At 42.8% G+C, this 14,654-nt stretch overlaps 1 protein-coding gene across 3 annotated transcripts in view; it reads right to left on the bottom strand.

Moving 5' to 3' along the window:
• The window catches only part of LOC122548398 (probable E3 ubiquitin-protein ligase HERC1), a 349,687-nt gene extending 348,415 nt beyond the window's left edge, over positions 1-1,272 (bottom strand). For 2 of the 3 annotated variants that reach the window (XM_043686981.1, XM_043686991.1), the window contains exon 1: positions 1,008-1,271. The gene's annotated coding sequence lies outside the window, so the exon portion shown is untranslated. Of the gene's footprint in view, positions 1-1,007 lie in introns of all 3 variants that reach the window. The other variant, XM_043687001.1, reaches the window with a different exon arrangement.
• Positions 1,273-14,654: the final 13,382 nt, after the last annotated feature.

The following is a 14,654-nucleotide window of genomic DNA, read 5'->3' as shown; positions in this document are numbered from 1 at the left end:
TGCAGTAGATGTGTTGTTATAGTGTAATTAGAAGTGGATTGTCAGCAAAATTACTACCATTAAACAGCAGCCAGACAGATGTTCAAAACATTATTTTGTTTCTGGAAAAAAAAGCTTTTAAGAGAAAGATTTACATAAATTGTGAGGGAAAGGCATTGTTTTTCAGCAAAATACTGACTATTGATCAAAGCAGTGCACAGGCAGATCTAACAGTGAGAGGGACCAGTTGCAAACATGATAAATTACAGGACCAGGGCGTGTCACGTCATCTCACATGCTAACAGGTTACAGTATTAAAATCAAAGGTAGCATTATCCATCTTCTTCAATAACCATGCAAAGATCTAAAAGTAGCCCATGTCCTTTGGATAATCGGGTAAAAGTGCTCATGCCAGATGTTCAGCCTCCAGCAAAAATGTAAAAATCAAAACGAGTTATTACATTTGTCATCTGAAAATTGATTTTTAATCTGCACTGTTACTCAAAAAAAAAAGTATCGGGTAAACTTGACGTATAAGTCCCATACATTAATCCACGCACAGCTGCTCCTTAAATAGAAAAATTATATGTTTTATGAACTGCCCTGCAATGGATAAAACGTAATAAGTGACATTTCCAAAAGAGCTCTGCAGTGCTCCCAATCTGATTTCTGACAGAGTTGCAATCATACCCCAATACCTTCCAAAGGGAGTTTTATTATGAAGCATCATCAGCTCGAATAACTCAAATACATTTTAAAAATGCTGTTTGTTTGTTTTTTTTAAGCGACACAACCCGGCCTGTCACCTGAGGATGATAATCCGATCAACCCAAGCCTGTTACTCACACTGAGGTCAAAGCCGGTCTGGGTGGTGGAGTGGGGAGTGTGGGTCCCAGGCAGAGGGCCTACATGAGAACAGCCTCCCAGCCAGCCAGCCAGCCAGCCAGTCCCCAGGGTGTGTGAAAACGCCAGCCCAAGTCTCATCACAAAGCGGCCCCTTCTCAGCAGCAGCGCCGGCACGCTCCTACCTCGAACCGCTGCCACACAGAATGTTACTGTAAACGAGTAGCGGCTAACCGCGCCGACGACTCCACTGATTCACCCAAGTCCCCCGCATGCGGGCCGACTGTCCGCCCTTTCGCTGTCGCTGTGGTAACGGCGAGCGACTCGGCCTCGGACCCCGCTGCGACTCCACACTGAGTGGCTTCAGGCGCTGAGCAGCCACCGCCTCCTGACCTCCGCCATTGGTTGTCACAGCACCGATTGTTGCCACAGCACAATGGGCCTCCCCGCCCCCACACGCAAAAACGAGACGCTGATTGTGACGCCATCGCGTCCACCTGACTCCGCCCACCATCCCAAACCCGGAAGAGGTGAGAGGCATGCGTATATCTGCCTCCCTTGTTCCTCCTGTCTCTGGGCATATACTGCGGTGTGTTCAGGTTGTTGCGAAAAGCTCCTCTAATTGGTGTCTGTTGTTTGTTTCGAATTAGATTTGTCTTGTGTTAAAAATGACGATGAACACATGTCGTTGTTGATTAGTCCGGAAAGGCAGTGTTGTGTAACATTACCGGGCACCCTTCCATCGATAAGAGGATGATGAACTGCACAGCAATGTGTAATGGTGCAGATGGGTGTTTCCATACAGTGTTGCTTTGCTGATGTTTGAAGACGCCTATCTGGCCATCGTGGCCACAGATCGTGGCCGAGGCCACAGATGTTCCCATTTTCCTCAACCAGCAGGTCATTAGATTAGATTAGATTACGTTACATTACATTACAGTGTGGAAACAGGCCCTTCAGGTCAACAAGTCCACACCGACCCGCCGAAGCGCAACCCACCCATACCCCTACATTTACCCTTTACCTAACACTACTGGCAATTTAGCATAGCCAATTCACCTGACCTGCACATCTTTGGACTGTGGGAGGAAACCGGAGCACCCGGAGGAAACCCACGTGCAAACTCCACACAGTCAGTCGCCTGAGGCGGGAACTGAAACCGGGTCTCAGGCGCTGTGAGGCAGCAGTACTAACCACTGTGCCACCGTGCTGCCCAACCGTGCCGCCATGTTTCCTAGGTGCAGCGATCGATGTCTAGGGGCCTTCATGTCATTGTTGTAGGCACTCCCGAAGCAGAGCTTTGCATGTTCCATTAGATCCAATTATTTCATCGTACAGAATGCTTACATCCCCCTTTCCATCCTGCGGAACAAAAAGAATGCAAGAGACACTCAATAGGTCTGGCAGCATCTGAGGAGAAAGACAAAAGTTGACATTCCAAATACAATTCCTGAAGAAGGGCTTATGCCCGAAACGTCGATTCTCCGGCTTCTTAGATGCTGCCTGACCTGCTGCGCTTTTCCAGCAACACATTTTTCAGTTCCAAATACAATACCACTTTTAAGGTTCTGCAAAAGAGTTGTACTAGATTCGAAATATTAATTTTGTTTCTGTCTCCTCAGACCTGCTGAGTTTCTTTAGCATTCTGTGTTTGTTAATAATTTCCAGAATGTGCAGTTTTTTTTTATTCCAGCCTGCGAACATACCCTGAATCAATGAGGCCACATATTTGAAGAGCACTAAGAAACTAAGCACAAAGCACCTCCTTTAAGAGTACTCTTACAGTTGTGATTTTGCTCTGCAGATATATCCATAAAGTCCCGCAGCCTGTAACAATGAAATTTGTTGAGCTTCTTTATAGCTTTAAGTTATCCACGTTTCATAGCCATGCAGCAAAGTGCTGAGATCAGTAACCTTGATCCCAACGATTAGATTGATGTTATGCATATTTGTGAGTCAACCACCCCATGTCTGTTTTGTATGATATTGGTCATCAAGGAAAAAAACAATTCGTTACCGTTTCAAGGAGGATATTGGAGGCCAAAGCATTTTAAAGAAGACCCTTCACAAAGGACGTATTAGGTCTACAGTGCAAAGCTCCGCAGTTATTTCCCTCAAAAATCGCTGGTGACATCAACGTTATATCACATGATCAGACTCTTAAAGTCCACCATACTTACACAAATACATCATGTTCTTCCCCCTTTACATCAGAGGTTTTTGCAATGAAAACATTTACAATCACGTACATATAACAGTATGTCAGATATTCCAACGAGGTAAAAACAAAGACTGCAGATATTCCAACGGATGACCATTCCTTGTGGTTTTTGCATACTTCAGGTGTCTGTCCATTTTTATCATTGGCTTTTCTGCCTAAACTCTTTTGTCCAAAAACGATTTATACTGGCTTTTCCATTTCATATTTAAAAGTGGTTGTTCTTTTCTCTTCAGTTTTTGTGTCATGTAATTCTTTGATAAATTGGTTCACCACCTGATTTACAATGGCAGTGCTTTAGAAGCCCTGTTTCACATGCATACTTTCCTGAGTTCTTTGGAGTGACTTGACAGTTTCTTTCTGAGATATTTAATATGTATGACTCTTGCTAATTCTTTTGTCATCCTTAAGCCCCTTCATAAAAGAATATGGCATAGAAATTTCACAGGTAAGTACAATCACTTATTTCCATCACCAAGTTCTTAAATTGCTTTGTAATTTCTGCTGTTTGTTCTTTCACTGACAATGAAGCTTTTAAATTGAGATTTTGGATATGGAAATTAATTTGCTAGCATCTGAAAGGGTCAGTTAGACTCGAAACGTCAGCTCTTTTAGATTAGATTACTTACAGTGTGGAAACAAGTCCACACCGACCCGCCGAAGCGCAACTCACCCATTCCCTACATTTACCCCTTTACCTAACACTACGAGCAATTTAGCATAGCCAATTCACCTGACCTGCACATCTTTGGACTGTGGGAGGAAACCGGAGCACCCGGAGGAAACCCATGCAGACACGGGGAGAATGTGCAAACTCCACACAGTCAGTCACCTGAGTTGGGAATTGAACCCGGGTCTCTGGTGCTGTGAGGCAGCAGTGCTAACCACTGTGCCACCGTGCCACCCTCCTTACAGATGCTGCCAGACCTGCTGAGATTTTCCAGCATTTTCTCTTTTGCATTCATGAGAAAGTATGCATTCAGAAGATCGATTTTCACCTTCTTTAACCTCTCTGCTCGTTAGTCATTTTGTGATTCCCGTGTTCCGATTTTGGGTGCTCAGACCTTAGCACTTGCTCTGTCAGTGCATTTGTCACAAGTACATTCTTCCTCATCTTCTTGTTTCAGATTGCAGATTGATAATTCAGCAACCCACTTGCTTTACTTCATGCTTGTCCATGGGCTGAATGTCTACAGTCCCCTTTTCCCACTCTGTGAGAGAAGCAGGCTTAGTAATCTGCCAACATAGAGTGGTGGTGTTACCTTCAGTTTCCTTGTTCTGCGGCACTTGTTTGAAAAGTACAGGAAGGTCATTAACTTTCAAGGAAGCACCAATTTGTTGGTCTCCAATATGACAAATATATCTTCCATTGCCCTCTAGTTCAAGTTTGTGAATATCCAGCTCAATGATATATCTTTTTGTTTCATTTTGTATTTGGCATGAGGCTGAACTTGAGTGGATTCTCTTGTTCATTGCACTGCTGCATCTGATCGGCTAATTTCACAATGCAGGATGGTCGATCAACTTCCCGAGTTTCTTCATTGTTAAGCTTTTACTTGAATGTCATCGACAAGGTTGCAATTGTCAGGTGAGCTCTTGATTATACATGGAGGAGAAAGTGAGGTCTGCAGATGCTGGAGATCAAAGTTGAAACTTTATTGCTGGAACAGCACAGCAGGTCAGGCAGCATCCAGGGAACAGGAGATTCGACGTTTCGGGCACAGGCCCTTCTTCAGGATTATACATGACCAACGTCACAGCTGTAGTGGTCACTGACAATCTTCATGAGCAGATTAATTATAAGGCTTAGTAAAGTGCTATCGTGGTTCAATTCATACTTCTTGTTTGGTTTGACTTCTGCTTCAACCTTTGGTCTAATTGCTGAATGTACTGATCTTGCTTTGCGACATTTTTCTTGATTCTCCTGCTTGATTTTCACTTTGAAAGATCTTTTTCGGGTTTCCCAGACCCCCATCAAAAACAATGGCACATTTTAGGTCAGTCTTGGAATATGGATTAGTGGTGCTGGAAGAGCACAGCAGTTCAGGCAGCATCCAAAGGAGCTTCGAAATCGACGTTTCGGGCAAAAGCCCTTCATCAGGAATAAAGGCAGTGAGCCTGAAGCGTGGAGAGATAAGCTAGAGGAGGGTGGGAGAAAGTAGCATAGAGTACAATGGGTGAGTGGGGGAGGGGATGAAGGTGATAGGTCAGGAAGGAGAGGGTGGAGTGGATAGGTGGAAAGGAGATAGGCAGGTAGGACAAAGTCCGGACACAGTCAGTGCTGTGTTGGAAGTTTGGAACTAGGGTGAGGTGGGGGAAGGGGAAATGGTATTTCCCCTCAATGCTATGGCTTAAATACTTAATGGAAGATTACGAAAAATTCACCATGTCTTTCCTCACTCCTCAGCCAAAATCTGCAATTCTCTGCAGAGTAGAATCTATATTGTCGATAGTTTTCTTATTTTTCCTTATGACATATGGGTTCATATTCCAAGTTCGCAGCCAGTTTTCTCCTCACGTTATATTTCAAGAAGGGGTATGCATGTTTAAAACAACAAGAATGTTTATTAAGAGGATGTTAACTCGACAAGACAGCAAGCTAAACAGAGTTGATTCTGTCCAAAATGGCTGACAATGTCATAATTGCATCATATGATAAGACTCTCAAAGTGACAGTCAATTGTAGACAAATACACAACAGTTGTTATGTATTGAGAGTGTGGTGCTGGAAAAGCACAGCAGGTTCAGGTAGCATCAGAGGAGAAGGAGAATCGACATTTCGGGCAAAATCCACATTGATGCCGTGGGGTTGGACGGTCCCGAGGTGGAAGATGAGGTGTTCTTCCTCTAGGTGTCAGGTAGTTAGGGAATGGTGATGGAGGAAGTCCAGGACCTGCATGTATTGGTGGAGTGAGAGGGGGAGTTGAAGTGTTTGGCCAGGGTGTGGTGGAGTTGGTTTGTGCAAGTGTCCCGGAGATGTTCTCTGAAGCGTTGTGCGAGTAGGCGTCCTATCTCCCCAATGTAGAGGAGACCGCATTGGGAGCAACGGATACAGTAAATGACATGTGTGGAAGTGCAGGTGAAACTGTGATGGATGTGGAAGGATGCTTTGGAGTCTTGGACGCAGGTGAGGGGGGAAGTGTGGGCCCAGGCTTGGCAATTCCTGCAGTGGCAGGGGAGGGTGCCGGGAGAGGTGGGTGGATTGGTAGGGGGCATGGACCTGACGAGGGAGTCGCAGAGGGAATGGTCTTTACGGAAAGCGGATAGGGGTGGGGAGGGAAATTTATCTCTGGTGATGGGGTCTGTTTGTAGGTGGCAGAAAGTTGTTATGTATTGACTGAAGCAGAAATTTCTAACAGCTCCTCGCAGGATGTTATTTAGTGTGACTAGGGGTGGAGGTGCAACACTTTGTGCCATGACCACAGTTATCTTGACACTTACAGCCAGGGAGAAGAAGATGCAGTCAAGAGAGAAAGAGAGAGATAGTCCATCATTCTTTGGAGCTGAATTTCTGTATGTGTGACTAGCACAGTATTATCCGTATGGAAGAGTTCTGATCAATGCATGGTGTATTTTTGTCCACATTGTCAGTCATAGTTCAGGTAAACTCTTTCCACATATATGCAGGACATAGTTCAGGTAAACTCTTTCCACATATATGCAGGATAGGCATAAGTCAGATTGTGGGCTAAGGCACAACCCTGTTTTACTTCATTCTACACTCTGAAAGTGGAGCCACCACACTGTAGACTTCAGTGCATGACATTGAAGGAGTAGATGAGACTATGGATAGCTAACTTTCTTTCAAATTGTTGTGGAATCATGTACTGCTGACAGTGATGAATGTCTCTATGAAAGCAAAGAGGTACATCCCACTCTGTGTCTTCCGTTGTACAGTTGAAACAAGGAAAATATTATAGCCTCAGTAGATCTAATGGCATAATAGAGGAGATGATGGTCTGGTGGTATTATCACTGGGCAATTAATCAAGAAACTCAGCTAATGTTCTGGCAACCGGATTTGAATCTCACTATGGGAGATGATGGGATTTGAATTTAAATTTTTTTGAAATCAAAAATTAGCAATCTACTGATGACTATGAAACCATTGCCGGTTGTTGGAGAACCCATCTGGCTCACTAATGACTGTCAGGGAAGGAATTTTGCCATCCTCACCTGTTCTGGTCTAGATGTGACTCCAGACCCACAGTATTGTGGTTGTCTCTCAACTCCCCTCTGAAATGGCCTAGCAAGCCACTCAGCTCAAGGGCAGCTAGGGACAAGAAATATTTGCTGACCAGCCAGCAAAGCCCATGTCCCACAAGTAAATTAAACAAAACAGAAACTGCACAGTGCTTCTCGATACACTCAGTCTGTAAGTTGGTGAAGTCTTTGAATTATGACCTCCTCCAAGATGCTAAAGAGTGAGAGACCTTTCAGTTGATGCCATCTCTATTGCCTTTGCTTTAGCATTGTATGATTATTTTTCAAGTATTCTGTGTGGAACAGACACCACTTTCTAGCAGAGAAGGCAAATGATCTTCAACATTTCAGCTGGCATTGCATATTTTAAGAAAACATTTGGCAAGTCTCATTCATAAGCAATCTTGAATTCTGTCAAAAGGCAAGGCATCATAATAAGTCCTGAGGTTTGAGGAGCTCAGCCCCTATTCAGATTGAAGATAATTGAGAATTGACCAACATCTGGCTGATATCTGGTTTGTTGGTATCAGAGATGATGTGATAATTTAGAAACTTAGCAAGTTGCTCAGGAAAAGTAATAGACTCCTTGAAGGATTGCCCATGTTGTTTGTCAATGTTTCATAATTTAGTTACTACCTCTGAAGAACATTAGAAGGAGTGAGTAACAGAGGACTACTAAACATGTTGGGGGAGGGGAGGAAGTTGACGGACAAAGCAACAAAAATCTACATTTGTTTTTGAAATAGTTGATGACTTTAATTTCCAACCCCATTATAGATAATGAGTTCCAGGTTATTGCTGTGACCTGAAATCTGTGTCCCTGTTGCCTTGTACCTTCAGCTAATGGGTACAACTTTCCTATGTCTATTTCATCTAAACTTCCAAAATCATGTCCACCTCTTTTAAATCTCTTGTTAATAAGAACTTGCTCTAAGGAGAACTTCTCCATGAGCGGCACGGTGGCACAGTGGTTAGCACTGCTGCCTCGCAGCGCCAGAGACCCGGGTTCAACTTCCGCCTCAGGCAACTGTCTGTGTGGAGTTTGCTCATTCTCCCCGTGTCTGCGTGGGTTTCCTCCGGGTGCTCTGGTTTCCTCATACAGTCCAAAAATGTGCAGGTTAGGTGAATTGGCCATGCTAAATTACCTGTAGTGTTAGGTGAAGGGGTAAATGTAGAGGAATGGGTCTGGGTGGGTTGCTCTTCGAAGGGTCGGTGTGGACTTGTTGGGCCAAAGGGCCTGTTTCCACACTGTAAGTAATCTAATCTAATCAATCTAACCTTGTAGCTACATTTCCCCATCCCTGGAAGTATTTCAGTAAATTCCCTCTGCAGCCTCCCAAGATCCTTAAAACTGCTCCGACACTGTAATGAAAATAAGTGGACACAACATTCTCATACTAATTTAACAAGCTTTATAAAGATTTAATATAACTTCCTTACTTTTATACTCAATACCTCAATTTATTAACCTGAGATTCCATGTGCTTGCTATTAACATATTCTGCCACCTTCAATGGTATATGCACATAAATTCTCCCAGTCCATCTGTTCACACTCTTAGGGACTATACCCACACTCCTCAGTATTAAATGCTATCAGCCAACTGTCTGCCTAATCTGTTGGCCAATCAGTCATGTTGTAGTCCTGGAATAGATAGACCGCAAAAGGAGGCCAGTTAGCCTATTGTGTCAGGATTGGCTATTTGCTGGAACAATTCAGCTATTGCCACTTCCATATCTTTTCAGCATAGCCCTGCAAGTTCTTCCTCTCCAGAAAATTGTCCAACATACCATTTGCCTACTACACCACCTACTACACCTGTGTGCTTATGTTCAGCGATTAGTGCTCGAGGATATTCAGGTTTCATTTCACCTCCTTTCTCAATCTGTTGCCATTCAGATAATAATCTGCCTGCCTGTTTTTGCTACAGTTGCTCACATTTATTCACATTATACTGCATTTACCAAATATTTGCCTACTTGTCCAAATTACACTGAAGCTTCTTCCACGCAGCATACTCTTCTACCCGGCTTTGTGTCATTCCCAAACTTAGACAAATGACATGTAGGTTCCTCATCTAAATCGGTATTATATATTGTGAATTGCTGCAAACCAAGTATTGTTCCTTGCAGTACCCCACTAGTCTCTGTCTGCCATTCAGAAAAAGACTGTTTATTCCTATGCTTTAGTTCCTGACACCAACAAATTCTCAATCTGTTTTAGGACATAGTCTCCAATCCATGCACTTTCATTTTACATGCTGTCTCTTTTGTGGGACCTTTTTGAAAGCCTTCTGAAAATACTGACTACCCCTCATCTACTCTGCTAGTTACATCCTCAAAATATTCTGGCAGATTTGTCAAACTCAACTTCCCATTCATAAACCTGTGTTGATTCTTTCTGATCCAGTCACTATTTTCTCTATGCTCTGCTCTTGCACCTTTTATAATGGACTCTAGCATTTTTCTCACTGCTGATGTCAAACTAACCAGTCTGCAATTCATAGTTTTCTCACTGACTCCCTTCTTAAGTAGCCAGGTTGCATTACCTACCCTCCAATCCATTGGAACTGTCCCAGCGTCTATAGAATTTATAAGATGACCATGAGCACATGCAGTGCTTCTGGGACCACTTCCTTAAATACTGTTGAATGAAGCTTATCAGGCCCTGTGGACCCCATGGAATTACAGAGACATGCAGGACAACTAAGAATAGAAATTGAATATACAAGTTTTTTAGTTTTTAGAAAGCACGGGCAAAAAGGAAAAGCAATGCTGAATAAAAACATGATTGCGAGGAAGAATATTAGCTTTGATGAATCTATTTGAGTTGATCTTAGAAAGACCAAAAGGCAGAATGTGATAGTAGGGGTTGTATATAGACTTCCAGATTATTGTAGTAGTATTATTGGCAGATGGTATTAAAAACAAAATTAGAGATGCAAGTAAGAATGGTATGGTTATAATTATGGGCAACTTCAATTTGCATATAGATCGAGCAAATTAGTAGCAACACACTATAGGAAGACTTTCTGGAGGATATGTGGGATAGTCTTATGAATAAACATAGACTCATAGAGATGGACAGCACGGAACAGACCCTTCAGTCCAACTCCCCCATGCTGACCACATATCTTAACCTAATCTAGTCCCACCTGCCAGCACCCGGCCCACATCCCTCTAAACTCTTCCTGTTCATAAACCCAACCAGATGCCTTTTAAATGCTGCAATTGTACCAGCCTCCACCACTTCCTTTGGCAACTCATTCCATACACACACCACTCTCTGCATGAAAAAGATGCCCCTTAGGTCCCTTTTATATCTTGTCACTCTCACTGTAAACCTATGCCCTCTAGTTCAGGACTCCCCTATTCCAGGGAAGACACTTTGTCTATTTATCCTATCCTCATGATTTTGTAAACTTCTATAAGGTCACCACCCAGCCTCCGATACTCCAGGGAAAACAGTCCCAGCCTAATCAGCCTCTCCCTGTAGCTAAAATCTTCCAACCCTGGCAACATTCTTGTAAATCTTTTCTGAACCCTTTCAAGTATCACAACATCCTTCTGATAGGAAGGAGACCAGAATTGAATGCAATATTACAAAAGTGGCCTAACCAATGTCCTGTACAACCGAACATGACCTCCCAACTCCTGTACTCAATACTCTGACCAATAAAGGAAAGTATACCAAACACCACCTTCACTATCCTATCTACCTGTGATTCTACTTTCAAGGAGCTATGAATCTGCACTCCAAGGTCTCTTTGTTCAGCAACACTCCATAGGACCTCACCAATAAGTGCATAAGTCCTGCGCTGATTTGTTTTTCCAAAACGCAGCACCTCGCATTTATCTAAATTCAACTCCATCTGCCACTCCTCAGCCCATTGGCCCATCTGATCAAAATTCATTTATACTCTGAGTTAACCTTCTTCGCTGTCCACTACATCTCTAATATTGGTGTCAAATGCAAACTTACTAACTATACCTCTTAAGCTCACATCCAAATCATTTATATAAATGATGATAAGCAGTGGACTCAGCACCAATCCTTGTTGCGCACCCTGACCACAGGCATCTAGTCTGAAGAGCAACCCTCCACACCACCCTCTGTCTTCTACCTTTGAGCCAGTTCAATAAACTCAATCACGTTCATGAGACATGATTTCTCACGCACAAAGCCATGCTGACTATCCCAAATCTGTCCTTGCCTTTCTAAATACATGTAAATCCTGTCCCTTAGGATTTCCTCAAACAATTTGCCCACCACCAATATCAGACTCACTGGTCTAAAGTTCCCTGGCTTATCCTTACCACTCTTCTTAAACAGTGGCACCACTTTAGCCAATCTCCAATCTTCTGGCACCTCACCTGTGACCTTCGATGATACAAATCACTCATCAAGGGGCCCAGCAATCACTTACTTAGCTTCCCACAGAGTACTAGGGTAAACCTGATCAGGTCCTGGGGATCTATCCACTTCTTTGTGTTTGAAGACAGCCAGCACCTCCACCTCTGTAATATGGACATCTTTCAAGATGTCACTATTTATTTCCCTACATTCTATATCTTCCATGTCCTTCTCAACAATAAAAACTGATACAAAATACTTGTTTAGTATCTCCTGTGGCTCCACACATGAGCTGCCTTGCTGATCTTTGAGGGGCCCTATTCTCTCCCTAGTTACCTTTTTGTCCATAATGACTTTATGAACACCCTTTGGATTCTCCTTAACCCTATTTGTCAAAGCTATCTCATGTCCCCTTTTTGCCCTCCTGACTTTCCTCTTAAGTATACTTCTACTGCCTTTATACTCTTCTAATGATTCTCTCAATCTCTCCTGTCTATTCCTGACATATGCTTCCTTCTTTTTCTTAACCAAAACCTCAATTTCTCTCATCACCCAGCATTCCCTATACCTACCAGCCTTTCCTTTCACCCTAACAGGAATACACTGTCTCTGGAATCTCGTCATCTCATTTCTGAAGGCTTCCCATTTTCCAGCCGTCCCTTTACCAGCAAATATCTGCCCTCAATCAGCTTTTGAAAGTTTTTGCCTAATACTATAAAAATTAGCCTTCCTCCAATTTAGAACTTCAACTTTTAGATCTAGTTTATTCTTTTCCATCATTATTTTAAAACGTTTAGAATTATGGTCGCTGGCCCCAAAGTGCTCCCCCACTGACACCTCAGTCACCAGCCCTGCCTTATTTCCCAAGAGTAGGTCAAGTTTGCACCTTCTCTAGTACGTACATCCACATAGTGATTCAGAAAATTTTCTTGTACATACTAAACAAATTCCTGTCCATCTAAACCCTTAACACTATGGCAGTTCCAATCTATGTTTAGAAAGTTACAATCCCCTACCATAACCACCCTATTATTCTTGTTGAGGAACTAAAGAAAAGGCCATTCTTGGTTGTTTACTGTGTAATGACAAAGGAATAATTGATAATTTAGTTGTTCATGGGTCCTTAGGAAAGAATGACCATATTTTGACAAAATTCTTTATTAAAATGGAGAATGATGTCGTTGTTTCTGAGACTAGAATCCTGAACTTAAATAAAAGACATTGTGATGGTATGCAGTGCGAGCTAGCTATGATGAAATGAGAATCAGTGTTTAAAGGGATGTTGGTAGATAGGCAATGACAAACATTTAGGGAATGCATGGACAGACAGCAAAAGTTAATCATGCCAGGGTGGCATAAAAATAAGATGGGAAATGTAGTCAGACCATGGCTAAGGGAGGGGATGGAGGTGGCGTAGTGACTTGAACTCAATTTTTTTAAAAAATTTGGAATTAAGAGTCTATTGATGACCATGAGTGCATTGTCGATTGTCGGACAAAACACATCTGGTTTGTTAATGTCCTTTCAGGAAGGAAACTGCCTTCCCTGGTCTGGCCGACATGTAATTCCAACCCATTGCAATGTGGTTGATTCTCAACTGCCCTCTGGGCAGTTGGAATGGGTAATAAATGCTAGCCTCACCAGGGATGATCTCATCCTGTGAATGAATTAAAAACAAAATTAGAGATAGTATTAAGTCCATTAAGAGACCTATAAATTAGCCATAAAAACATTAATCCTGAGGACTGGGAATGTTTAGATTGCAGCAAAGGGATACAAAGAGACTGATTAGAGCATAAGATATAGGAGCAGAATTAGGCCATTTGGGTCATTGAGTCTGCTCCACCATTTCAATATGACTGTCATGTTTCTCAACCCCATTCTCCTGTCTTCTCCTTAATTCCCTTATTAATCAATAACCTAATTTCAGTTCAAAAGGGTCATCCTTCATTCTGAGGCTGTGCCCTCAGGTCCTCGTCTTTCCCGCTTTTGGGAACATTTTCTCCATGTCCATGCTGTCTAAACTTCTACTATTCCATAAATTTCAATGAGATTCCTCCTCATACTTCTTATCTTCAATATGCACACACCCAGACTTTTCAACTGCTCCTCATATGACAAACGCTTCACCCTGGGATCATTTTTGTAAACTTCCTCTCGTATATTGAGTTGTAACTATTTTTAGTCACTCTGCAGTGCCATGTCTCTGTAATCCCAGTATATCATGTCTGTTTAGATCTATTTATGCAATAAGTTAATTTATTTTGTCGCAAAATCACTGCATTTAAAGATACATAGACCTGAAGCTTGTGTTTTTGGCATTCGTAGTCCCGTTTGCCATGGCCCTGCTCAATTCTATCGGTTGAATTGTCTTTGTTCTTACCTATGTTATGGTAACAATGTGTTACACGACCACTGGCTAGTCACCCTCTTCGCCAAAATGAGGACTGCAGATGCTGGAGATCAGAGTCAAGATTAGAGTGGTGCTGGAAAAGCACAGTAGGTCAGGCAGCATCAGCGGAGCAGGAAAATCGACGTTCGGGCAAAAGCAAACAATTTCAATTTTCCTGCTCCTCGGATGCTGCCTTACCTGCTGTGCTTTTCCAGCACCATGCTAATCTTGACCCTGTTCACCCTCTTACTTCAGAATGCCCTGTAGATGCTCTGAGACATCATTGACTCTAGCACCTGAAGACAACATAACATTCTGCAGTTTTGTTTGTGGACACAGAAATACTTGTCTATCCTTTTTCCAGTTCCATCCCTATTACTATCACATTCCCACTCTTTATCATCCTCTCCTGTGCATCAGAGCCAACTGTGATGCAATGAATTTGGTTGCTGCCATTTTTGTCTGAGAGGTTATTTGCCCCTAGCAGTATCCAAAGCGTTTACATCTGCCTAGTCCTCTTACTCTATCTAGTGGTCACCCATTCCTTTGCTTCCTGTGGAATCTTAGCCTGTGGAGGCTCCACTTCTTTACATGCTATTCTCTCTATTCACAGTGTTCTCACCCTCATGGATCCTCTTCAGTGACCTGAGCCCTGCAAATCGGGCTG

This window comes from Chiloscyllium plagiosum, chromosome 1, assembly GCF_004010195.1.
Source record: "Chiloscyllium plagiosum isolate BGI_BamShark_2017 chromosome 1, ASM401019v2, whole genome shotgun sequence".
NCBI classification, from domain to species: domain Eukaryota; kingdom Metazoa; phylum Chordata; class Chondrichthyes; order Orectolobiformes; family Hemiscylliidae; genus Chiloscyllium; species Chiloscyllium plagiosum.
This window is presented reverse-complemented; position numbering and strand designations above follow the sequence as displayed.